General features: G+C 49.6%; 1 protein-coding gene and 1 long non-coding RNA gene across 3 annotated transcripts in view; one reads left to right on the top strand and one right to left on the bottom strand.

Annotated features, from left to right (window-relative positions):
- ROR1 (receptor tyrosine kinase like orphan receptor 1) overlaps positions 1–27,672 on the top strand; it is a 418,323-nt gene that overhangs the window by 242,839 nt on the left and 147,812 nt on the right. The gene's annotated exons all lie outside the window — the stretch shown is intronic.
- LOC134957357 (uncharacterized) overlaps positions 16,523–27,672 on the bottom strand; it is a 177,557-nt gene continuing 166,407 nt past the window's right edge. Inside the window, exon 4 of the long non-coding RNA XR_010186569.1 lies at positions 16,523–16,761. This is a non-coding gene — a long non-coding RNA (uncharacterized LOC134957357). The remainder of the gene's footprint in view (positions 16,762–27,672) is intronic.

The raw sequence follows: 27,672 nt of genomic DNA, 5'->3' as shown, positions 1-27,672 counted from the left end.
AGGATGTAGGATGGGAGGCAGGATAGGAGCTGGACTGAGATGTAGGGTAGAAGGGAGGCAGGGTTGGAGAGATAACTTTAGATAAGGATTGGTCGTCAGGCTGGGATGTAGGATGGTTGGCATGCTGGGATGTAGGATGGGCGGCAGGCTTAGAGGTAGGATGGGCGACAGGCTGGGATGTAGGATGGGAGACAGGCTTAGAGGTAGGATGGAAGGCAGGCTGGGATGTAGGATAGGAGGCAGGATAGGAGCTATATGGGAATATAAAATGGGAGGGAGGGAGGGTAGGAGCTATGATGGGAGACAGGTTGGGATGTGGGATGAGAGGCAGGCTGGGATGTAGGATGGTTGGCATCTTGGGATGTAGGATGAGAGACAGGCTGGGATGTAGGATGGGAGACAGGCTTAGATGTAGGCTGGAAGGCAGGCTGGGATGTAGGATGGGAGGCAGGAATGGGAGCTATATGGGAATATAAAATAGGAGGGAGGTAGGGTAGGAGCTTTGATGGGAGACAGGTTGGGATGTGGGATGAGAGGCAGGCTGGGATGTAAAATAGAAGGCAGGCTGGGAGGTAGTACGGGAAGCATGGAAGGTAGTATGGGAGGCAGGAATGGAGATAGGATTTGAGGCAGAATGGAAGGTAGGTGGGAGATAGGATGAGAGGTCGGATGGAAGGTAGGTTGGGAGGTAGAATGACAGGATGGAAGGTATAATGAGAGGTAGGGTGAGTGGTAGGATGGGATGTTGTTTGTGCATCCATGGGTGATTCATGTTATATAGATATGGCTGATCATGTTGTACGGTTACAAGAATTAAAAAATAATTTGTCCCTACTACTAAACACGATGCTCATTAAGATGATATTGAAGTTCTGCTGTTAATTCAGGCGTTTCTGTCAACGTTCTTTCAGTGGAACATGCGTTAATATCTTCTAAACCTCCACAAAGTAGAACATAATACTCAATGATCCCTATCTTTCAGTGCAGCAATAAACATGTGTTCAGTAGGGAATCATACATTGTGTGTCGGGCCAGAAGATGGCTAGTCGGGACGTGCAGATGTGTGTTATACGATAACTCTGAGCTGTAGTAAATTCCCCAGCTTATGGGAAGTTCCTGCAGAGGTCACAAGAAACCCAATGAGTCGCCGTCAAGAAACAAATCACAATTTCAGTGTTTCCGGTAGAGATGCACCTGGATTTAGCCTCATTTATGCCTTATTTTAATCATGAGAGCGAGAGGACATCAGGACTCTCTGTATTACCTTTGGCATGTCGGAAAGACTTTTTTGTATACCATCAATCAAATTGCACCTAGAACTGAGCCTTCCCCTATGACGTGATCCTGGAGGGTGTAAAAGGCGTTGTGTAGACCGATATATAAATTAAAGTCCTATTTCCTGGAGGCAGGGTCGCTTTAAGAGAGGAGGAGGCCCGTGTGCTGCCTCCTCCATTCGGGCCCCCTCCTCTCTACCGGCAGCGCTGGAAAATCTGAGCACTAGAGGGCTCAGATTCTACTGCGCATGTGCAGATCCCCGGGAGAATGGTGCGGCGGCAGTGGTGCAAGTGTGCGGGTACGGGTGGGTACGGCGTACCCTTAAGAATTTAGCCGTGGGTACGCCGTACCCACACCGGCGGGACGCCGCTCCTCGTCCCTACCTCCCTCTGCTGCTCACCGACGCTCCCTGCCGCACCGCCGCTGACGTGAGGGGAGGAGAGCGCAGCCTGCGCCTCTCCTTCCCCTCAGTCTCCGGCGGGTGCGGGTGTCTTCGTTTAATTCAGCGCCGCCCGTGACACAATGAGAACTCGCACTGCGAGCTCTGATTGGCTCACGGATCGGCGCTGAATTGAACTGAGACACCAGCACCCGCCCGGTGGGGGGGGGGGGCATGTCTGGCACTGGGGGGGGCATGTATACCTGGCACTGGGACCATATCTGGCACTGGGGGCATATCTGGCACTGGGGGGGCATGTATACCTGGCACTGGGAGCATATCTGGCACTGGGGGGACATGTGTATCTGGCACTGGGGGCATATCTGGCACTGCGGGGACATGTGTATCTGGCACTGGGGGGACATGTGTATCTGGCACTGGGGGCATATCTGGCACTGCGGGGACATGTGTATCTGGCACTGTGGCCATATCTGGCACTGCGGGGACATGTGTATCTGGCACTGGGGGCATATCTGGCACTGGGGGGACATGTGTATCTGGCACTGGGGGCATATCTGGCACTGCGGGGACATGTGTATCTGGCACTGGGGGCATATCTGGCACTGGGGGGACGTGTATCTGGCACTGGGGGCATATCTGGCACTGGGGGGACATGTGTATCTGGCACTGGGGGCATATCTGGCACTGGGGGGACATGCATATCTGGCACTGAGGGCATATCTGGCACTGTGGGGACATGTGTATCTGGCACTGTGGCCATATCTGGCACTGCGGGGACATGTGTATCTGGCACTGTGGCCATATCTGGCACTGCGGGGACATGTGTATATGGCACTGGTGCATATCTGACACTGAGGGCATATCTGGCACTGGGGGGACATATGTATCTGGCACTGGGGGCATTTCTGTATCTGGCACTGGAGGCATATCTGGCACGGTGGGGGCATTTCTGTATCTGGCACTGGGGAGCAATGTATATCTGACACAGTGGGGGCATTGGTGTATCTGGCACTGTGGGGCAATGTGTATCTGGCACTGTGAGGCAATGTATATCTGGCACTCTGGGGGCATTTGTGTATCTGGCACTGTGGGGCAATGTATATCTGGCACTCTGGGGGCATTTGTGTATCTGGCACAGTGAGGCAATGTGCATCTGGCACTGTGGGGCAATGTATATCTGGCACTGTGTGGAAACGTGTATCTGGCACTATTGGGGTCATATGTGTATCTGCCCCTCCCCCCATATGTGTATCACGCCCCATTTTCATTGGCCACGCCCTATGTGGCATTTGGCCACACCCATTTCCCCCCCGCGCGTGCGCCTTTGGTGCGCGCACACAGTATCCGTGAGACATTTTTTCTACTTGCACCACTGTGCGGCGCCCATTTTCAGAATGATTTCTCTGCGTCTTATTTGCAACGCGATGTAGCTAGGACACACCAGGAGACTGTGCTGCTTAATTTGATGAGTGACACCTGTAGATATGTGTGTGACCGTGTCTCTGAATCTGTACACGACGTGCTAAAAAGTAGCAGCCGCAGCTTTTTTCCAATACAATTTCTGTTGTGCTCCGTATACAGACTTAGTCACACACAATATACATGTGTCGCAGATCAAACTAATTAGCACAGTCTCCTCTTGCGTCCTAGTTGCATCGCATTGTGACTAAGTTGCATTTTTGTCAAAAAAAGACGCCTTGACGCTTGCAGAGTTGCACGGGACCTGGCGGCTCAATCGCGCCAGGAATCTCACGCTGCGTGGCGTAGTGAGGCTAGATGTATGAGGACTCATCTCTAATCCTTTTTTGCAGCCTGGTGGGTAAGTGGGTGCAGTCATATCCCTAGCCCACACTCAGCATGGGTCCTCCTGCCTTAGAGGGGCAGCCATTTTATTGTAGCACACATCTTCCTTTATTCTTCTCCCCAGTGTCTCCTCCATGGTGGATAGAGAGTGATAATGTCATCACAGTGTAGCACACACCTGGGCCTGCCCCCTGGGAGATTGGGGAGATCACCATTATTTCAGGGAGTCTTTGTGACACAGGGACAGTCGGCCAGCAAGTTGCAATGCCGGAGGCCCATTTTGCAGTATTGTAAATATATTTTTATTTTAGAAAACAGTTTTACACTGAATAGTTGTTTTTTGTTTTTTTGCTGGCTGTTTGTAAGCATTTCATGAAAGCTGCGTTATAATCAATGCATTAAACTTTTACTACATTTTTCCCTATCGTGGAAGCAATTCAGATCTGATCGCAGCAGCTAACTTGTTAGTTAATGGGCAAAACCATGAGCACTGCAGGTGGGGTAGATGTAACATGTGCGGAGAGAGTTAGATTTGGGTGGGTTATTTTGTTTCTGTGCAGGGTAAATACTGGCTGCTTTATTTTTACACTGCAATTTAGACTTTACTTTGAACACACCCCACCCAAATCTAACTCTCTCTGCACATGTTATATCTGCCTCCCCCTGCAGTGCACATTGGGGGTCATTCCGAGTTGATCGCCAGCTGCCGTTGTTCGCAGCGCAGCGATCAGGCTAAAAATCTGCATTTCTGCGCATGTGTATGTACCGCAATGCGCAGGCGCGTCGTACAGGTACAATGAGCATCGTGGGTTTAACAAACATTCCTGTCGCACGGCTGAACGCAGAGTCTAACAAACATTCCTGTCGCACGGCTGAACTCGGAATGACCCCCATTGTTTTTCTAATTAGCTAACAAATTTGCTGCTGCGATCAGGTCTGAATTAGGCTCTTTATCTTGTGCTCCATTGGGCTCCACCAGACTATCTCACTACTGATAATGTCGATATTATCTTAAACCATAAAGCTATACCTCTAGATACACTTTTACCGTGGAGCCGCTATGGCCGTTAGACTGAATACACGTGCTACGCACTTTGTACGCTATTTGCGTACAGAGTCCCGTACGTGGTACGTCCTTGGCGTCCACACGCCGCGCTGAGTGTACAGAGTACGCACAGCGCACGCACACACAATTGATAACCTTTAAACCCTGTTAGTGATACAATGTAATGATATGATTACACTTTAAACCCTTAGCAGCAAAGTACTGCAACGATGTTATACCTTGAACCTTAAGTAGCGCTGACGGTATAAAGTACCCGCAGTGCGTACACCTTATCAATACTTATAAACCTTATACAGTTAAATATGCTTTTAAACCCTTGCAGGAAAGTGAGGACACAACACCGATTTGTAGTTGAAACCACAGGGTTCTAAGGCCACCGTGGATTATTTCAAAAGGTAAAACAGTACAAATCATACACTACAGGCTAACAAGATAAATCTAAAACAGAGTAATGGCTACAGAGAATGTACATACGTGAGAATGTTCGCAAGCGCAACCCGGCAGGTCCTCCGCTTGTCAGATAGAAAGCGTTCAGAGTCTTCTGACCGGCCAGGCAACAACGGTCTTTTTACACACAACTTACATACACAATACAATGGTCACTGTAATCTCATTGTCCATTGGACACAGAGATGTGTCTTTTCATTACAGGAGAGGTCATAGGTTGATTTGAAAAGATGGGCGATGTCTTTCCCCAACTGCTCTTGTGGGTGGTATCCACTGGATTCCCGCCGCATACATAATATACAGTAAATACAGTTAATATCTATATTCTACTTTTGCACATAACTATACGCTGGAACATGCGATCTTTCTCTAACCAACACCGGAATGTTACCCTTAAAATACCCTACAGCTGGATACTAGACATCACCTTCCAACCTTTATCTGACCCTTCCTATCATGCAAAGGCGAATCCCTTAGTCCTGGAACTGTTTAAACTGTTGATACTCGCTGATGTGGTGCAGGGGAACTATGTGTACAAAATGCACTATTTGGGTTAAATATGTAATGTTCTAATAACCGTCTACGCGTTCACAAACTCCGCCGTAAATACCCATACCACGCGCATGATCGCAGGAGCGATCCTACGCAAATTGCGGATATGTGCACGCACGGCGGACTGAGTGCATTCGCTGCGGGCATGTGCATGGGGTTAGTACAGGATATATGCATTACAATATTTTTCGACTTTGACACTACATTTTACTAATAAGACATTGATATCAACTTTATACTTTTTTCATGGATTGTTAATGAATAGAATAGGAAACTATTCTATGCTGGACTATATTACATACCTCCCAACATGACCCTCTCCAGGAGGGACACAATGCTCTGCTTCTGGACTTTTCTATTAATTTATTATTGCCAGCACCTGTGTTGAACAGATTAATGGAGAAGAAAGGTGTTTCAGCACAGGTGAGGGCAATCAAAAATTAAGAAGGAAATCTAGGAGCAGAGCATTCTGTCCCTCCTGGAGAGGGTCATGTTGGGAGGTATGATATTATTCCACACTTTATTCTCTACATCCGGTAGAAATGACACCCAAGAGAAAACTCTCCCATATTTTAAATTTCTGCAGATTTATTTAAATTATTACATATTAACTGTGTTTTGCCAAAAGCAATGGCCTTATAATTCTCATGGCTAGTTCATATTCTTTTCATGTATGCATGATGCGCAAAACTCGTCAAAAGATGACAAGGCGTTGGCCATGGCATGCAATGCAATCAGCCAGGATGGCTTCTCTGGGTCTTGTGTATGCACGGACATTGTCCGCCTATCACTGTAACCCTTTGCTTATACAGTACATGCCTACTTTTGTATATTATGGCTGGGCATTGACCATCGATGATTTGAAATAATCGATGGCCTGTGACCAATGGTTAATACTTTTACCATTGATGGGAAAGAACCAGATGGTTTCCTGTCATCGATGATAGAGAGCTATCGAATTATTCCACCCCCCCCCCCCTCCCCAAGTGTCGGGACACAGCTTAGCTCCGCCCCTGACACTCGTGAAGCCCTGCACCCGAGCACCTGGAGGCGGCCGCTGGTGCTAGTTATCCGCCCACTTACGGAGAGAAGCGGGCGGTCCCAGCGGCCGATGATTTGCGCTGAGTAGCCCCACCCAATCACCTTATGTAATTTCAAAGACTGTGCCAGAAAAATGACAGTGAGAAGCTGATTGTTACTTTGGGCAACTTCTGCGCTTTATCTCTCTCTGAGGCTTGCTACATCTCCCCCTATGTGTTAAGGAAAAACCCTCGACAACCTCAGTAACTTATTGAAACTTACTCTAAAAAAATGAAGAGAAAACACAAAAGTGAGGAAAAATGTTCCAAAGAAATGGAACAATACTTGCAAAAAAAAACTATTGAAGCACTTAATGCGTGTACGACCCAGGGGGGCAACGCCAGAACACCCGCATTACCCCATAGCAGCTGCTTCCCAGCCGTAACGCAGAGGACCTGTGATCTGTTGGCGACCGAGAATAGGTGGGATATTTAAACCACATAGAAGGGGAATGTGTAGCGAATTCGGCTCGTTTTCCGACAGGTCCTGTGATAATTCATTGAAACGCCACATTCCAAAGACACCCCTCTTGCCCTGAAAAGCTGCAGCTGTTGTAAGGTAGCCGTGGGGGTCCTGGTGTAACCAATACACTTGCAGGGCGCTGTAATGATGATCTCTCGCAGTCCGTGGCGCTGTTACTTATATACTAAGAGCAAAGGAAATTGTATTGTCTGCCCTCTGGTCCACAGTGTACCAACAGGGTGCAAGGATATACAAAATATGGATCAATACTAGGCACGCAGCGCTGTTCAAAACATAGGGCGTCCTTCTTTGAGCTTCCTCTGGAATGATCATAATACAGGTTGAGTATCCCATATCCAAATATTCCAAAATACGGAATATTCCGAAATACAGACTTTTTTGTCTGACAGTGAGATAGTGAAATCTTTGTTTTTTGATGGCTCAATGTACACGAACTTTGTTTAATACCCAAAGTTATTAATAATATTGTATTAAATGACCTTCAGGCTGTGTATATAAGGTGTATATGAAACATAAATGAATTGTGTGAATGTAGACACACTTTGTTTAATGCACAAAGTTATAAAAAATATTAGCTAAAATGACCTTCAGGCTGTGTGTATAAGGTGTATATGTAACATAAATGTATTCTGTGCTTAGATTTAGGTCCCATCGCCATGATAGCTCATTATGGTATGCAATTATTCCAATATACGGAAAAATCCGATATCCAAAATACCTCTGGTCCCAAGCATTTTGGATAAGGGATACTCAACCTGTATATAAAAAATAAAATAGAGTAATATTGCATAAGTTACTACCTTACACCACGTGATACATTCTGCACTCAGATGGTAGGAGAAGTGCCCCGCAGTCATTTGGACGGTGAATAGACCAGACCAAGATGTATGCAAATATTTTAAAAGGTTAAGGCCAGATTAAGGTTTGTGGGGGCCCATGGGCAACTAATTTGTGTGTGTGGGGGGGGCTACCAATAAATGTGTCAAAATTATATACAATGGCGATTTTATGAAAAAAGTATAATCTGTAAATACTTTATATCTGTATTATGGGGGTAATTCCGAGTTGTTCGCTCGTTGCCGATTTTCGCTATGCTGAGATTTGTTGCTAATTGCGCATGCGCAAGGCACGCAGGGCGCATGCGCTTAGTTATTTAACTAAAAACTTAGCAGTTTTGCTGTGGATTCTGCGGCGCTTTTCAGTCGCTCTGCTGATCGGTGAATGATTGACAGGAAAGGGGCGTTTCTGGGTGGTAACTGAGCGTTTTCCGGGAGTGTGCTAAAAAACGCAGGCGTGTCAGGGAAAAACGCGGTAATGTCTGGAGAAACGGGAGAGTGGCTGGCCGAACGCAGGGCGTGTTTGTGACGTCAAACCAGGAACTAAACGGACTGAGCTGATCGCAATCTAGGAGTAGGTCTGGAGCTACTCAGAAACTGCAAAGAATTATTTAGTAGCAAATCTGCTGATCTTTCGTTCGCTATTCTGCTAAGCTAAGATACACTCCCAGAGGGCGGCGGCCTAGCGTGTGCAATGCTGCTAAAAGCAGCTAGCGAGCGAACAACTCGGAATGAGGGCCTATATTTGGTAGGTACCTGTGTCCAGTTAGAGTGACCCGTATTACAGTACTTTGTGGAACCCCTTATCTATTGTTTTTCCATTGTCATCTAACAAATTACATAGGCAAACGGAGGGGGATGTTCTGGTTGCCTGGAAACCCCCCTTGTCTTGGCAAGTGCCTCAAATTATGACAGCAATAGCAATGGTATGTAATACGGTTACAAGAGCTGCAGCCACATCATGCAGTTTATGGGACAGAGCAGAGCTGCTGCACATGCCCAATAGTAGCAGCTTCTTCTACCAAGTGTGCTGTGTGTGTGGATCTGAGCCCTCAATCAGTGCACTGGACTAGAGAGTAGCTACCAGGAAGAAGAGAAAGGAGTCTTACCATGAGGTGGGAGAATGTGTGCTTAGTAAATGAAGTACTGGTCCTTTTATGTTTGTGTATTTATTTATTATGGTATATTTAATCTATATTTAACCTTTTCCTGTCCACTTATCTTACATATAATTTAAATATCTTTGATATTCCATACAGTATCCAGTGTATAAAAAGATCAATGTTTACATTAACGTCCTGGGTTGTTACTAGGTTCTTCTACCGCTCCCCCAGACTCCCACACTTGCTCCAATGTTCCGCAGAGTGGTAGATTGTATAATTAATTTGGAAACCCCCCCCTCTAGAAATCGGGTGCAAGGGTGTGGCAGATCCTTGTTCTTAAAATCTTAAGATCTGGATATGTCTTGGGTGCAGAATATCTGATCAGAGGGCCCCCAAAAACATGGGTGCTTAGCACAAAAGCTTAATACCCATAACCCAACCCTTCCCCCTCTCGTTCCCCTGTCTGTCCCTGAGTTCCATTAGCCCTTAGTTTACCAATTAAAAATCTATTTGACAGTAATGCAATATGGGACACGTCTCCTGACCTCTTCATCAGGTTTCCAAGGAACAAAAAGGTGTCCAGCGAGCCAGCAACCATTATTAATATAATGTGTTTAATTAGGTATTCATGACCACACAGTTGGATATAAATTAATGGATCCCAATGGAATAAAATCAAACCATGACTTTGAAAGCGTTGTTCTGGATAACATGTGTGCTTAGCTTTACCCCGTGATTTGTGATACAGTATTCTGCGTCCTATAAATATTCATAGACAGGTTGTAAAAGAAACAAAAAATCATATAAAATGCAGTTTTAACTACTCCAATGGAAAAGAAAACAGAAGAGGTAAATGTTCTGCATCTAGAATAATGTTTAAACAAACTCTTGGTAATTTACTGCCCCGGGCTGGAAGTCCCGCAGTCGTTCATGGGGGCGATTTACTAAATGTCTGGGGATGATGGGGAATAAAAACAATGAAGACGTTAATTGCACATTTGTGTTCCAGTAAATCAGGTAAAAGTAATTTATTAACATGCGATTCAAAGGTAAGCATAAATTGCTTAAAGTTTGCGAGCAATGAAGAATATTCAGAAATACAAAAACAATGCCTATTCAACTTTATTACCCCCCACCCCCGCCCAAATAAAATTACCTTTCAGAAGGAAACACTGGAAAAGCACAAACCCAATTTGAGAGTCATTTATTGGCACTGGGAGTTATTCAGGTTTGTTAGCAAATCAAACAAGTTAGAAATTGGGCAAAACCATGTGGCACTGCAGGTGGGGCATATGTAACATGTGCAGAGAGATTTAGATTTGGGTGGGTTTTATTGTTTCATGGAAGTGAACTAGGGGCGGGATTTGGGTGGTAATACTGGGTTAGGGGGGCACTTTGTCATCTCTATTTAGCATGTATAAATGTAGCAACGTATAGGCCGGGATATAATGAAGTCCAAGTTGGGCGGCAGTACGGGATGCCGGACGAATTTGGACTTCATTACATCCTGCCCATTGTGTGTAGATATTCTTATAAATCTAAATATTAATTATACCATCCAACTATTTATCATCTTCATTTAATCTTACATTTAGGGCAGGATGTACTAAAGCCAAAATGCGGTAAAACCCCCGAAAACGGGGGTTTTACCGCATTTTCATATTTACTAACACCCTACCGCCGCGTTTTCAGCGTCCAGGGTATCGCCATCTCTGGATGGCGATACCCTATAGAAGCCTATGGGCTTCTTTTCGCCGACCGCCGCAACCCGTCGACACCGCCGCAGGCGCCGACCCCCCTCCCCCCCAGCTTACCTTCCTCCATGATGCCCCGGACCCGGAAGGTAATCTCCTCCTCCCCCGTCCTTCCGGCTGCAGGGGGGAGGAGGAGGCGCCGGGGGCAGCCTGCTGCTGCTTCCCGGTATCTAGCCTGTGTGGGGACCCCATGGAGGTGACGGAGACCCCCCGCAGACCACCTAACAGGTATCGCGGGGGGCCTCCGTCACCGCATCGCGATGTTGATCGCATATGTTAGTACATACGCGATCAACATCGCTGCGGTAACCGGCGAGGTGCGGCGATGTATGTTAATACATCCCGCCCTGAGTCTACTAATTTATTTATGATCTAGAGAACTTGTCCTCTTCTAAATTTCCGTGCAGGACTTATGCAGATTCCAGTGTCATTCTCAGGTGTTTAGATCAATATGGGACATATCGGTAAATGTGGATGTGAAAGGTCGCCCGGTTGCAGTAGGGGGTGTGTCTGTACCTAGTGTGCGATGAGTTGTGGCGATTAGGTGGCAACAGCTGTTGCATCGGTGATGGTTCTCCTGTATTGGGGCCAAGTGATATGAATAGATTCAAATTGTCTAAAGTTTGAAATTCATCAGTTTCTTTTCTAAGATAAACAAGTATATATGACGTGTATAATAAGTATAGCTGGATTCATTGCCAGGCTATATTCTTGTGTATATTGGATTGGCCAACAAAGTGGCTGTCTCCGCTGGACTTCAGTTACAAAGGGGGTCATTCCAAGTTGATCGCTCGCTAGCAACTTTTTGCTGTGTTGCGATCAGATAGTCGCCGCCTATGGGGGAGAGTATTTTCGCTTTGCAAGTGTGCGAACGCTTTTGCAGCCGAGCGGTACAAAAAAGTTTTTCGCAGTTTCTGAGTAGCTCTGGGCTTACTCAGCCGCTACGATCACTTCAGCCTGTCCGGTCCCGGAATTGACGTCAGTCACCCGCCCTGCAAACGCTTGAACACACCTGCGTTTTTCCAAACACTCCAAAAACGGTCAGTTGACACCCATAAACGCCCTCTTCCTGTCAATCGCCTTGCGATCGGTTGTGTGAATGGATTCTTCGTTAAATCCATCGCCCAGCACCGATCCTCTTTGTACCCATACGACGCGTCTGCGCATTGCGGTGCATGCGCAGTTTTGCAGAGTTTTAAGCTAATCGCTGCGCTGCAAAAAGTTGCAAGCGAGCGATCAACTTGGAATGACCCCCAAAGTGCACTGGATATGCCAAAAACACCTAGCTTTAGACTGTTAGACCTAAATGGTGCAATGTGTTTTACAGTGCATGTCTACTCTCAGGAGACACCTTGCAAATGAGAAGGACAACTTAGGCCTTGCGAGAAAGTGAAAAATTCAGAAGTGTGTAAAAGTTTGTTTCATCAAAGCTTAACCACTTGGGAACGACGATATGGTGACATGGTTTGAATAATCACAGCCAGAAATGCACAATTATGTAAATTGCTTTATCATGTCATGAGTCCCCATCCCACAATTCAGTAAGAAATTGGGCAGGATCCAGAAAGGATCCTTAACAGAGGTCCAGGAGTTTGGGAGTCTCCCGGACGTCCCAGGAGAATAGGTAAGTATGCTTTCATACCAATACTTTCATTGAATGAAACGGTTGTTTTTTTCACCTCTGTTCAGCCTCATACAGTTTTATTTATCTAACAGGGGGGTGTTGGGTAGTGTCTATTACATCTATCATATTTCGTGTGTTTGAAGCATTGGGGAAAAGGGGCACCTACAAAAAACTTCTCCACTGAGTTGCAACTGGAAGGAGCGCAATAAGACAGTGCATCCCATTACAGGACGCGGCCTCATCTTCCTCTGCAGCTCAGAGCTGAGTCAACAGTCAGGACCTTTTGTGGAGTGGAAATGGCTGTGTGCCCTCCAACGCAGAAAGGAATGCCGCTGTAACTGCACCCTGACCACTCAGTGACCTTGTTTCTATCCTCTTGCTGAAATGAAATCTCGGATTTGCACTGCTGCATAAGCTCTGTTGCACCTACTTGGTGCTTAGCAAGGAACGTCCTTTTCCTTTCATCAGCCTTTCTCGAGCATCCGCTCCTCTGCAAATGCCAGAGTGGGGATAGACGGGTAAGAGGGGGGCTAAGAAGGTGGCAGTTGCAGTAGTCAAGGTAGGAGATAATAAGGGAGTGGATGAGGTTGAGAAATGGTCTTACCCTGGCAAGGTCTGTAGGGTGGAACCACCAGGAATGGGAGAGAGACCGGTTGGGGCTGGGAAAGTAGAGGGTGAAAGGAAGTAAATTTAGAGCTAAAAGCATCCAGAGGATTAGAAGCGTACATGGAAGGAAGATTTCTGGGTCAGGGTTGTATTGTGGCCAGTTTCAAGGTTATCGCCATCGCAAATATTCTCTGTACAGCGCTGCGGAATATGAGTGCGCAATATAAATAACTAGTAATAAATAAATACCCTCATCGGCTTCCTCCTGTAATAGCTTTTCGATGCCAAGCTTGGTTGAGCCTACCTAACAAGGCCAATGATGAAATGTGGACCACTGGCTGCTCTTCCCTCACTATTGCCGTCTCAGGATCACCATAGCAGCGCGACAAAACCAGAAACAAATGTTTAATTATTAATATGGAGCGTAATTTAATTTTAAGTTAATTGATGTATTTATTTTTAAATTAAATCTGCTACTGATATTGTGTGACCCACATACGTATAAGGGACTCGAAGTGGGTGGCGAATCCGTAAGTCTCTTCTTACGGGTATGGGTCGTTACGTCGTCTTAACTTAGGTCGACAGTCATTGGGTCGACCATGGAAGGTCGACATGCATTAGGTCGACAGGGCCAGTATGTCGACAGGGTCAGTAGGTCGACAGGGTCTCTAGGTCGACAGGTCAAAAGGTCAACCTGAGTTTTTCACGATTTTTTTATTTTTTTGAACCTTTTCATACTTAACGATTTACGTGGACTACGACTGGAATGGTAATCTCGCGAGGCACCTTGCCCGGGAGCCATGCGAGGGGACACGGTGCACTAATTGGGGTTCCCGGTCACTCTACGAAGAAAAGTACACACACGCAAAAAAAACTCATGTTGACCTTTTGACCTGTCGATCTAGACCATGTCGACCTAAAGACCCTGTCGACCTAGTTACTATCTACCTTCCATACCACAGTCGCATAAAAGTAGTCCAAAAAATGAAGGGGGGGAAAAAAAGGGAAAAACTCATATCGACCTTTTGACCTGCCGACCTAGTACATGTCGACCTAATGGCCATGTCGACCTAATGCATGTCTTCATTCAGTGGTCAACCTGATGACTGTCGACCTAAGCTGTGTCGACCTAACTACCGTATCCCCTTCTTACTGCCGCCAGGGCGCTGTGCATCACTCAAATAATGTTTTTGTAAAAATTGCAGCCGTAGATGATTTCCTATTGATGCAAATTCTTATTAGACCCCCGGGGTGGGGGGTAAGTAAGGGGCAGAGAACTGGTCTTAGGAAGTTGGGTTAGGGTAGACATAAACAGGTGTAGAGAGAGAGGGAAGTTGGGGGGTGGGAGAAGGGACTGGTAAGGATGGGGTGGAGCAGAGAGTGAAGAGGTAAGTGGGATGGAGAGAGCAGGAAGGTGTACAGGAAGCAGGATGGGGTCTCAGTGAGAAGGGAGGCAGCACTGTCAGGCTGATTGAAAGACTAGAGCAATGAACACTAAAATGTAAATGCAGAATTAGGGAATTTGGGGCCTAATTCAAGGTTGATTGCAATATAAAATTTTCCTCTAATGGGCAAAACCATGCAGGTGGGGCAGATATAACATGTGCAGAGAGAGTTAGATTTGGGTGGGTTATATTGTTTCTGTGCAGGGTAAATACTGGACAGCTTTATTTTTACACTGCAATTTAGATATAAGTTTGAACACACCCCACCCAAATCTAACTCTCTCTGCACATGTTACATCTGCCCCACCTGCAGTGCACATAGTTTTGCCCATTAGAGGGACATTTTATTTTGCAATCAACCTTGAATTAGTCCCTTAGATTGTATTGCATAGGAGAGAGGTGTGAGACATACAGAACATCAAGGTAATGATTTAGGGGTGGTACACAGAAACACTCATATAATTAGGTCGACAGGGCCAGTATGTCGACAGGGTCAGTAGGTCGACAGGGTCTCTAGGTCGACAGGTCAAAAGGTCAACATGAGTTTTTCACGTTTTTTTTATTTTTTTTAACCTTTTCATACTTCCACGTGGACTACGACTGGAATGGTAATCTCGCGAGGCACCTTGCCCGGGAGCCATGTGAGGGGACACGGTGCACTAATTGGGGTTCCCGGTCACTCTACGAAGAAAAGTACACACACACAAAAAAACTCATGTTGACCTTTTTGACCTGTCGATCTAGACCATGTCGACCTAAAGACCCTGTCGACCTAGTTACTATCTACCTTCCATACCACACCCGCATGAAAGTAGTCCAAAAAATGAAGGGAAAAAAAGTGAAAAACTCATCGACCTTTTGACCTGCCGACCTAGTACATGTCGACCTAATGGCCATGTCGACCTAATGCATGTCTTCACTCTTCATTCAGTGGTCAACCTAATGACTGTCGACCTAAGCTGTGTCGACCTAACTACCGTATCCCCTTCTTACTGCCGCCAGGGCGCTGTGCATCACTCAAATAATGTTTTTGTAAAAATTGCAGCCATAGATGATTTCCTATTGATGCAAATTCGTAATTAGACCCCCGGGGTGGGGGGTAAGTAAGGGGCAGAGAACTGGTCTTAGGAAGTTGGGTTAGGGTAGACATAAACAGGTGTAGAGAGAGAGGGAAGTTGGGGGGTGGGAGGAGGGACTGGTAAGGATGGGGCGGAGCAGAGAGTGAAGAGGTAAGTGGGATGGAGAGAGCAGGAAGGTGTACAGGAAGCAGGATGGGGTCTCAGTGAGAAGGGAGGCAGCACTGTCAGGCTGATTGAAAGACTAGAGCAATGAACACTAAAATGTAAATGCAGAATTAGGGAATTTGGGGCCTAATTCAAGGTTGATTGCAATATAAAATGTTCCTCTAATGGGCAAAACCATGCAGGTGGGGCAGATATAACATGTGCAGAGAGAGTTAGATTTGGGTGGGTTATATTGTTTCTGTGCAGGGTAAATACTGGACAGCTTTATTTTTACACTGCAATTTAGATATAAGTTTGAACACACACCACCCAAATCTAACTCTCTCTGCACATGTTACATCTGCCCCACCTGCAGTGCACATAGTTTTGCCCATTAGAGGAAAATGTTATTTTGCAATCAACCTTGAATTAGTCCCTTAGATTGTATTGCATAGGAGAGAGGTGTGAGACATACAGAACATCAAGGTAATGATTTAGGGGTGGCACACAGAAACACTCATATAATAGATTAATACTTTCCATACCATAAAGTACTGGGGGTTATCCCCCCGCACCGCTGTCCTCTATATATAACGGTACTCCCTCACCCTCTTGCTTTGACTATGCTGGACAATGCTTGCCATATATTATAAACAGTCAGGCTAGGGGTTGAACGCAACAGGACCCTCGGCCGTCCAATCAGCTGCTGCGGGAACTGCTTTCCTCCAGTCCTAGCAGCCTGACTAATTAAGACAGGGTTGGTGGAAATGTTTGTGTATCTAGACTCATTACCAAGTCACACCTTTGGGAGGGAGAAACACGCCATACATGTAAGTGCGCTTGGTTTAGTTATAAGACGCCAAACATCCATCATTTCTTAGAATAAGACACAGTTGTAATGCTTAATAGCGATGCTATGAATATGTCGGGCAGCATTTCTGCCTTACACCCCTGAGGCCTTGGGTGCAACACCGACCAGAGTCTTACTGTGTGGAGTTTGTATGTTCTCCCCTTGCCTGTGTGCTCTTTTTTTCCTCCTCCTTGCTCCGCAGAGAGTGTTCACACTAAACAGAACAATAAGATAGCATAAGTAATTCTTTCCCTAAGTGCTTTTATAGAATAAATATTACCATCCGCTACGCTCCCGGAGATATACATGTATTAAAACCGAAGTTGGATTGTGAAATCTGTGAGAGGGCGCTGCCAGCGCCCCTGAGATATTAAACACCTTTTCTTCTGAGTGTCCACATGCTGCGCTAAGTAAATACCACGCCGTGGATCATTTAACCTCCCCTTAATATTTTTGTTATCATTTCAGCTCATAAGATGACCCAGATGGTCTTACGGCTGAAAATCCAGCTGCTCCCTATCTTAAGCTGCGTCATTACAGTTTTGCAATAATTCCCAATTATGAACATTTATTAAACAAAATAATAGACAGAAAAAGAAGGTGGGGGGGTGGGGGGGGGGGGGGTAACCTCATTCAACCTAATGGTGTCAGACAGATAAAGGGCCTGTGTTTGTTTCATCATGTATACGCTGACTGGCAGATAATGGAAAACGTTTGTTTCCACATGCGTGTCAGGAATTCTCAGGCTCCTAAACTTCTCATATTCATCCTAGCGGGGGATAAATTATACACAATTCCCAGCGCCCTTCCAGAGCTGCCTCTCTGCCTGCGAGAGATGAAATAACAGAGGTTCCGTCTAGCAGGCCACATCTGCACATGGGGTCCTATAGCTCATACTTACCCCAGCTCTCAGGCTGGTGTCATACGGGCACAGAGCGCCAACAGCGAAGAAGCGCTATGTATCAAGTAGGTCTGCAAGTGCTGATTTTATATCGCCACGATCACATTTATTTTTCTGGCCTATTTAATAACAACAACATAAAATAGCTGTGGCAGCGGAGTAATGCTGCGTTTCCCGAATACACCGGCTAGCAGCGGTAGGCAGAGACTTGCTGCATTATCTGGGTCTCTTTGTGCATGCATATCGCCGGTGGGGGTCGGAACGCGGTCGCCATCTTCAGAATGTCGATATGTTCACATTGCTGACATTTGTGAAATGTTGACATGCTACAGAATGTCACCATTAGGATTAGGCTGCAGGAGGGGAGGGTTAGGCACTAAGGGGAGGGTTAGGATTAGGCTGCAGGAGGGGAGGGTTAGGCACTAGGGGGAGGGTTAGGATTAGGCTGCGGGAGGGGAGGGTTAGGCACTAGGGGGAGGGTTAGGATTAGGCTGCAGGAGGGGAGGGTTAGGCAGTAGGGGGAGGGTTAGGATTAGGCTGCAGGAGGGGAGGGTTAGGCAGTAGGGGGAGGGTTAGGATTAGGCTGCGGGAGGGGAGGGTTAGGCACTAGGGGGAGGGTTAGGATTAGGCTGCAGGAGGGGAGGGTTAGGCACTAGGGGGAAGGTTAGGATTAGGCTGCAGGAGGGGAGGGTTAGGCACTAGGGGGAGGGTTAGGATTAGGCTGCAGGAGGGGAGGGTTAGGCAGTAGGGGGAGGGTTAGGATTAGGCTGCAGGAGGGGAGGGTTAGGCAGTAGGGGGAGGGTTAGGATTAGGCTGCAGGAGGGGAGGGTTAGGCTCTAGGGGGAGGGTTAGGATTAGGCTGCAGGAGGGGAGGGTTAGGCACTAGGGGAGGATTAGGATTAGGCTGCAGGAGGGGAAGGTTAGGCACTAGGGGGAAGGTTAGGATTAGGCTGCAGGAGGGGAGGGTTAGGCACTAGGGGGAAGGTTAGGATTAGGCTGCAGGAGGGGAGGGTTAGGCACTAGGGGGAAGGTTAGGATTAGGCTGCAGGAGGGGAGGGTTAGGCACTAGGGGGAAGGTTAGGATTAGGCTGCAGGAGGGGAGGGTTAGGCACTAGGGGGAGGGTTAGGATTAGGCTGCAGGAGGGGAGGGTTAGGCACTAGGGGGAGAGTTAGGATTAGGCTGCGGGAGGGGAGGGTTAGGCACTAGGGGGAGGGTTAGGATTAGGCTGCAGGAGGGGAAGGTTAGGCACTAGGGGGAAGGTTAGGATTAGGCTGCAGGAGGGGAAGGTTATGTACTAGGGTGAAGGTTAGGATTAGGCTGCAGGAGGGGAGGGTTAGGCACTAGGGGGAAGGTTAGGATTAGGCTGCAGGAGGGGAGGGTTAGGCACTAGGGAGGGTTAGGATTAGGCTGCAGGAGGGGAGGGTTAGGCACTAGGGGGAGAGTTAGGATTAGGCTGCGGGAGGGGAGGGTTAGGCACTTGGGGGAGGGTTAGGATTAGGCTGCAGGAGGGGAGGGTTAGGCACTAGGGGGAGGGTTAGGATTAGGCTGCGGGAGGGGAGGGTTAGGCACTAGGGCGAGGGTTAGGATTAGGCTGCGGGAGGGGAGGGTTAGGCACTAGGGGGAGGGTTAGGATTAGGCTGCAGGAGGGGAGGGTTAGGCACTAGGGGGAGAGTTAGGATTAGGCTGCGGGAGGGGAGGGTTAGGCACTAGGGGGAGGGTTAGGATTAGGCTGCAGGAGGGGAGGGTTAGGCACTAGGGGGAGGGTTAGGATTAGGCTGCGGGAGGGGAGGGTTAGGCACTAGGGGGAGGGTTAGGATTAGGCTGCAGCAGGGGAGGGTTAGGCACTAGGGGGAGGGTTAGGATTAGGCTGCAGGAGGGGAGGGTTAGGCACTAGGGGGAAGGTTAGGATTAGGCTGCAGGAGGGGAGGGTTAGGCACTAGAGTGAAGGTTAGGATTAGGCTGCAGGAGGGGAGGGTTAGGCACTAGGGGGAGGGTTAGGATTAGGCTGCAGGAGGGGAGGGTTAGGCACTAGGGGGAGGGTTAGGATTAGGCTGCAGGAGGGGAGGGTTAGGCACTAGGGGGAAGGTTAGGATTAGGCTGCAGGAGGGGAGGGTTAGGCACTAGGGGGAGGGTTAGGATTAGGCTGCAGGAGGGGAGGGTTAGGCAGTAGGGGGAGGGTTAGGATTAGGCTGCAGGAGGGGAGGGTTAGGCAGTAGGGGGAGGGTTAGGATTAGGCTGCAGGAGGGGAGGGTTAGGCTCTAGGGGGAGGGTTAGGATTAGGCTGCAGGAGGGGAGGGTTAGGCACTAGGGGGAAGGTTAGGATTAGGCTGCAGGAGGGGAGGGTTAGGCACTAGGGGGAAGTTTAGGATTAGGCTGCAGGAGGGGAGGGTTAGGCACTAGGGGGAAGGTTAGGATTAGGCTGCAGGAGGGGAAGGTTATGTACTAGGGGGAGGGTTAGGATTAGGCTGCAGGAGGGGAGGGTTAGGCACTAGGGGAAGGGTTAGGATTAGGCTGCAGGAGGGGAGGGTTAGGCACTAGGGGGAGGGTTAGGATTAGGCTGCAGGAGGGGAGGGTTAGGCACTAGGGGGAGGGTTAGGATTAGGCTGCAGGAGGGGAGGGTTAGGCACTAGGGGGAAGGTTAGGATTAGGCTGCAGGAGGGGAGGGTTAGGCACTAGGGGGAGGGTTAGGATTAGGCTGCAGGAGGGGAGGGTTAGGCACTAGGGGGAGGGTTAGGATTAGGCTGCGGGAGGGGAGGGTTAGGCACTAGGGCGAGGGTTAGGATTAGGCTGCGGGAGGGGAGGGTTAGGCACTAGGGGGAGGGTTAGGATTAGGCTGCAGGAGGGGAGGGTTAGGCACTAGGGGGAGAGTTAGGATTAGGCTGCGGGAGGGGAGGGTTAGGCACTAGGGGGAGGGTTAGGAATAGGCTGCAGGAGGGGAGGGTTAGGCACTAGGGGGAGGGTTAGGATTAGGCTGCGGGAGGGGAGGGTTAGGCACTAGGGGGAGGGTTAGGATTAGGCTGCAGCAGGGGAGGGTTAGGCACTAGGGGGAGGGTTAGGATTAGGCTGCAGGAGGGGAGGGTTAGGCACTAGGGGGAAGGTTAGGATTAGGCTGCAGGAGGGGAGGGTTAGGCACTAGAGTGAAGGTTAGGATTAGGCTGCAGGAGGGGAGGGTTAGGCACTAGGGGGAGGGTTAGGATTAGGCTGCAGGAGGGGAGGGTTAGGCACTAGGGGGAGGGTTAGGATTAGGCTGCAGGAGGGGAGGGTTAGGCACTAGGGGGAAGGTTAGGATTAGGCTGCAGGAGGGGAGGGTTAGGCACTAGGGGGAGGGTTAGGATTAGGCTGCAGGAGGGGAGGGTTAGGCAGTAGGGGGAGGGTTAGGATTAGGCTGCAGGAGGGGAGGGTTAGGCAGTAGGGGGAGGGTTAGGATTAGGCTGCAGGAGGGGAGGGTTAGGCTCTAGGGGGAGGGTTAGGATTAGGCTGCAGGAGGGGAGGGTTAGGCACTAGGGGGAAGGTTAGGATTAGGCTGCAGGAGGGGAGGGTTAGGCACTAGGGGGAAGTTTAGGATTAGGCTGCAGGAGGGGAGGGTTAGGCACTAGGGGGAAGGTTAGGATTAGGCTGCAGGAGGGGAAGGTTATGTACTAGGGGGAGGGTTAGGATTAGGCTGCAGGAGGGGAGGGTTAGGCACTAGGGGAAGGGTTAGGATTAGGCTGCAGGAGGGGAGGGTTAGGCACTAGGGGGAAGGTTAGGATTAGGCTGCAGGAGGGGAGGGTTAGGCACTAGGGGGAGGGTTAGGATTAGGCTGCGGGAGGGGAGGGTTAGGCACTAGGGGGAGGGTTAGGATTAGGCTGCAGGAGGGGAGGGTTAGGCACTAGGGGGAGGGTTAGGATTAGGCTGCAGGAGGGGAGGGTTAGGCACTAGGGGGAGAGTTAGGATTAGGCTGCGGGAGGGGAGGGTTAGGCACTAGGGGGAGGGTTAGGATTAGGCTGCAGGAGGGGAGGGTTAGGCACTAGGGGGAGGGTTAGGATTAGGCTGCAGGAGGGGAGGGTTAGGCACTAGGGCGAGGGTTAGGATTAGGCTGCGGGAGGGAAGGGTTAGGCACTAGGGGGAGGGTTAGGATTAGGCTGCAGGAGGGGAGGGTTAGGCACTAGGGGGAGAGTTAGGATTAGGCTGCGGGAGGGGAGGGTTAGGCACTAGGGGGAGGGTTAGGATTAGGCTGCAGGAGGGGAGGGTTAGGCACTAGGGGGAGGGTTAGGATCAGGCTGCAGGAGGGGAGGGTTAGGCACTAGGGGGAGGGTTAGGATTAGGCTGTGGGAGGGGAGGGTTAGGCACTAGGGGGAGGGTTAGGATTAGGCTGCAGGAGGGGAGGGTTAGGCACTAGGGGGAAGGTTAGGATTAGGATTAGGCTGCAGGAGGGGAAGGTTAGGCACTAGGGGAGGATTAGGATCAGGCTGCAGGAGGGGAGGGTTAGGCACTAGGGTGAAGGTTAGGATTAGCCTGCAGGAGGGGAGGGTTAGGCACTAGGGGGAAAGGTTAGGACTAGGCTGCAGGAGGGGAGGGTTAGGCACTAGGGGGAGGGTTAGGATTAGGCTGCAGGAGGGGAGGGTTAGGCACTAGGGGGAGGGTTAGGATTAGGCTGCGGGAGGGGAGGGTTAGGCACTAGGGGGAGGGTTAGGATTAGGCTGCAGGAGGGGAGGGTTAGGCACTAGGGGGAGGGTTAGGATTAGGCTGCAGGAGGGGAGGGTTAGGCACTAGGGGGAGGGTTAGGATTAGGCTGCAGGAGGGGAGTGTTAGGCACTAGGGGGAGAATTAGGATTAGGCTGCAGGAGGGGAGGGTTAGGCACTAGGGGGAAGGTTAGGATTAGGCTGCAGGAGGGGAGGGTTAGGCACTAGGGGGAGGGTTAGGATTAGGCTGCAGGAGGGGAGGGTTAGGCACTAGGGGAGGGTTAGGATTAGGCTGCAGGAGGGGAGGGTTAGGCACTAGGGGGAGGGTTAGGATTAGGCTGCACTGCAGGAGGGGAGGGTTAGGCACTAGGGGGAGGGTTAGGATTAGGCTGCAGGAGGGGAGGGTTAGGGACTAGGGGGAGGGTTAGGATTAGGCTGCAGGAGGGGAGGGTTAGGCACTAGGGGGAGGGTTACGATTAGGCTGCAGGAGGGGAGGGTTAGGCACTAGGGGGAGGGTTAGGATTAGGCTACAGGGGGGAGGGTTAGGCACTGGGGGAAAGGGTAGGAAAAGGCTGCAGGAGGGGAGGGTTAGGCACTAGGGGGAAAGGGTAGGAAAAGGCTGCAGGAGGGGAGGGTTAGGCACTAGGGGGAGGGTTAGGATTAGGCTGCAGGAGGGGAGGGTTAGGCACTAGGGGGAGGGTCAGGATTAGGCTGCAGGAGGGGAGGGTTAGGCACTAGGGGGAGGGTTAGGATTAGGCTGCAGGAGGGGAGGGTTAGGCACTAGGGGGAGGGTTAGGATTAGGCTGCAGAAGGGGAGGGTTAGGCACTAGGGGGAGGGTTAGGATTAGGCTACAGGAGGGGAGAGTTAGGCACTAGGGGGAAAGGGTAGGAAAAGGCTGCAGGAGGGGAGGGTTAGGCACTAGGGGGATAGGGGGAGGGTTAGGATTAGGCTGCAGGAGGGGAGGGTTAGGCACTAGGGGGAGGGTTAGGATTAGGCTGCAGGAGGGGAGGGTTAGGCACTAGGGGAAAAGGGTAGGAAAAGGCTGCAGGAGGGGAGGGTTAGGCACTAGGGGGAAGGTTAGGATTAGGCTGCAGGAGGGAAGGGTTAGGCACTAGGGGGAGGGTTAGGATTAGACTGCAGGAGGGGAGGGTTAGGCACTAGGGGGAGGGTTAGGATTAGGCTGCAGGAGGGGAGGGTTAGGCACTAGGGGGAGGGATAGGATTAGGCTGCAGGAGGGGAGGGTTATGTACTAGGGGGAGATTTAGGATTAGGCTGCGGGAGGGGAGGGTTAGGCACTAGGGGGAGGGTTAGGATCAGGCTGCAGGAGGGGAGGGTTAGGCACTAGGGTGAAGGTTAGGATTAGGCTGCAGGAGGGGAGGGTTAGGCACTAGGGGGAGGGTTAGGATTAGGCTGCAGGAGGGGAGTGTTAGGCACTAGGGGGAGGGTTAGGATTAGGCTGCAGGAGGGGAGGGTTAGGCACTAGGAGGAGGGTTAGGATTAGGCTGCAGGAGGGGAGGGTTAGGCACTAGGGGAGGGTTAGGATTAGGCTACAAGAGAGGAGGGTTAGGCACTAGGGGAGGGTTAGGATTAGGCTGCAGGAGGGGAGGGTTAGGCACTAGGGGGAAGGTTAGGATTAGGATTAGGCTGCAGGAGGGGAAGGTTAGGCACTAGGGGGAAGGTTAGGATTAGGCTGCAGGAGGGGAGGGTTAGGCACTAGGGGGAGGGTTAGGATTAGGCTGCAGGAGGGGAGGGTTAGGCACTAGGGAAAGGGTTAGGATTAGGCTGCAGGAGGGGAGGGTTAGGCACTAGGGGGAAGGTTAGGATTAGGCTGCAGGAGGGGAGAGATTGGCACTAGGGGGAGGGTTAGGATTAGGCTGCAGGAGGGGAGGGTTAGGCACTAGGGGGAAAGGTTAGGATTAGGCTGCAGGAGGGGAGGGTTAGGCACTAGGGGGAGGGTTAGGATTAGGCTGCAGGAGGGGAGGGTTAGGCACTAGGGGGAGGGTTAGGATTAGGCTGCGGGAGGGGAGGGTTAGGCACTAGGGGGAGGGTTAGGATTAGGCTGCAGAAGGGGAAGGTTAGGCACTAGGGGGAGGGTTAGGATTAGGCTGCAGGAGGGGAGGGTTAGGATCAGGCTGCGGCGGGGAAGGGTTAGGCACTAGGGGGAGGGTTAGGATTAGGCTGCAGGAGGGGAGGGTTATGTAATAGGGGGAGGGTTAGGATTAGGCTGCAGGAGGGGAGGGTTAGGCACTAGGGAAAGGGTTAGGATTAGGCTGCAGGAGGGGAGGGTTAGGCACTAGGGGGAAGGTTAGGATTAGGCTGCAGGAGGGGAGAGATTGGCACTAGGGGGAGGGTTAGGATTAGGCTGCAGGAGGGGAGGGTTAGGCACTAGGGGGAAAGGTTAGGATTAGGCTGCAGGAGGGGAGGGTTAGGCACTAGGGGGAGGGTTAGGATTAGGCTGCAGGAGGGGAGGGTTAGGCACTAGGGGGAGGATTAGGATTAGGCTGCGGGAGGGGAGGGTTAGGCACTAGGGGGAGGGTTAGGATTAGGCTGCAGAAGGGGAAGGTTAGGCACTAGGGGGAGGGTTAGGATTAGGCTGCAGGAGGGGAGGGTTAGGATCAGGCTGCGGCGGTGAAGGGTTAGGCACTAGGGGGAGGGTTAGGATTAGGCTGCAGGAGGGGAGGGTTATGTACTAGGGGGAGGGTTAGGATTAGGCTGCAGGAGGTGAGGGTTAGGCACTAGGGGGAGGGTTAGGATTAGGCTGCAGGAGGGGAGGGTTATGTACTAGGGGGAAGGTTAGGATTAGGCTGCAGGAGGGGAGGGTTAGGCACTAGGGGGAGGGTTAGGATTAGGCTAGTTTTGCCTAAATTCAATCCATAGAGATGGCGCTAATGGAAGGTAGATCGGTGCCACTACTCGCTGAGTACAGATCGGACCATTATGACCTAATGGCGTTGGTGTAGCAGAGGGCCTGGTGGGCAGCAAGTCCTGAAAGGTTTACATCTATGGTAACGCCATCCAGACAGTGCAAATGAGATACTGAGGCTCATCATGACCGCAACACGTTCCTGTAAGAAATTGTTTCCAGGAATGGGTATGCTGGAGTTGTAAAGGGTCAAGTGAGGACTAGGAACAAAAAGCATTTAGGCGTCTATTCATGAAGCAGTGAAAAGAGTGGAGAAACAGACCAGTGCAGAAGTTGCCCATGGCAACCAATCAGCATCTCCCTTACATTTTATAGAATGTACTTGATAAAGGCTTCCTTCAAAGCTGATTGGTTGTCATGGGCAACTTCTCCACTGGTCTTTTTCTCCACGCTTTTCACTGCTTCATGAATAGAGCCCTCAAACTCTCTCTCTGCACAGTCCGATGGTAAGGGACAGGTGGGGCACATTCTACGTTTTTAGACCATGGTAAGAGTTCTGGTGGAACCAGTGGTTCCCCAACCAAACCTATTAGGGTGTGCGGAGAGTTATGGGTATATCCCCGCATTCCATCTTTAATGGGGTGAGTTTAGGTCTTGAAGACTTAGGGGGGACATGTACTAAGTAATGATAAAAGTGGAGAAGTGAGCCAGTGGAGAGGTTGCCCATGGCAACCAATCAGCCTTTACATAACATTTATAATTTGCATACTATAGAAGTATACAGAGCAGCTGATTGGTTGCCATGGGCAACTTCTTCACTGGCTCGCTCATCCACTTTTATCACTTCTTAGTACATGTCCCCCTTTGAGTGAATTGCATCCTTGGAATCCATGTAAACCGAGTAATGTTCTTTCTGTCACTTCTTCTAAGCAGCCAATAAACCAGGATTTGTATTTTCCTTTCACACATAAATCCGTTAATTGGTAACTTAATATTGTGTCTGACATTTGTGTTATGTGTAATTCTGGTTTTTACGTTTCATCTCACCTAGTAAAGTTCTGCGCTGTTTCCTAATTTACTCTCCTGACTATCGAAGTTTTCATTCCCAGCCTCTCACAGCCCTCTCGCTACAAATACAATTCCAGCCGCTCCGCTCAAGAAAACACGTCTTGTATAATACTTTACGTCATTATACCACTGCAAGTCCTGCTGGTAGAGGTAAACCCTCTTGTAAAGGGTATAAACACTGAGTTCTGATGTCATTGCTTATAGGGGGTAATTCCGACCCGATCGCTCGCTGCAGTTTATTGCAGCGCAGCGATCGGGTCGGACCTGCGCATGCTGGACGGTCGAAGGCTGTTGTTCCGTAGCGATCGCCTCTGCCTGTTTGCCAGGAAGAGGCGGTCGCTGGGCGGGAGAGAGCTGGATGGCGGCGTCAAGCCGCCGTTTAGGGGGCGCGGTCCGGCCAACGCAGGCGTGACCGGACCGTTTGGGGGGGGGGGGCCCGTGGCGGGGAGTTACTCCTCAAATAACAAAAGCATCGCCGCTGTGCGATGCTATGGTTTTTCTGCGGGGGGGCGGCATTGACATGCGGGGCTGGGCGATTCCCCTGCATATCTGAGTGCCTAATCGTAGCTGTGCTAAATTTAGCACAGCTACTATCAACTCGGAATGACCCCCGTAATCAGTGAAATCAGTGAGTAGCTGGGGGCAGAGCCGTGGTGATGAAGTTCTCAGTTAATCGCGTCATCTCTGACCCAGCACACAGAAGCGAGGGGTGGGAGCACGGACACTGGCCCCTGCCGGGCCTCCCCAACAATCGCTCGGAACCACTGGGTGCAGCACTTTACGGAGAACATCTACATCAGTGCCTACCTCGGAGGAGTTTACAATCTAAAGCCTTAGAGAGTTATAAAGTGGAGAGAGATATAGTACCAGCCAATCAGCTCCAAACTGTCATGTTATAGGCTGTGTTTGAAAAATGGCAGTTAGGAGCTGATTGGCTGGTACTTTACCTCTCTCCAATGCTTAGTAAATCTGTCCCTATTTTCATACATATCACATGTGCACACTCACGCACAATTCAGATTGTTTTTGAATTGTGGGAGGAAACTGGAGTACCCGTTAAAGGCCCATGCAAACACATCAGAACATACAAACTACACACAGATAGGTCCGGGGGGGGGGGGGGAGGGGGGATTGAACCCAAGACCTCAGTGGCTGTGATGTAGCAATGCTAACCACTGCACCAACCTAGTAACGTTTTTCTCATGATCTAAATTCTCATTGACCATTAGAACACAAAATGGACTGAAGCGGCCGTAATCACCCAATCACAGTGAAGTCAGTCTTCATAAATTTGGGAATGTTTTTGATATCGCTAAAGTCGGTCGGAGATTTTTCCCTGCCGCTGATATTTTGCCAACTCACACAAAACACATCATAATTCACCCTCATAATTCAAATAACATATACTGTATACAGAAACGTAACGCATGCACTGAGCCTTCGGAGAAACAAAAACATTTTCTTAACAGGACACAGATTTTGGAAGAAATTAAGACTGGGATTGGGTAAATAAAATGTGCTGTATTAGATTACGGCTGGGATATTTACAGGAAGATGAATAATGTTTCCTGTGTTTTGCAATCTGTTGTATTTAATATCGGTGACAATTGTTGATGTTATTACACCCTC

This window comes from Pseudophryne corroboree, chromosome 9 (assembly GCF_028390025.1).
Source record: "Pseudophryne corroboree isolate aPseCor3 chromosome 9, aPseCor3.hap2, whole genome shotgun sequence".
NCBI classification, from domain to species: Eukaryota; Metazoa; Chordata; class Amphibia; order Anura; family Myobatrachidae; genus Pseudophryne; species Pseudophryne corroboree.
This window is presented reverse-complemented; position numbering and strand designations above follow the sequence as displayed.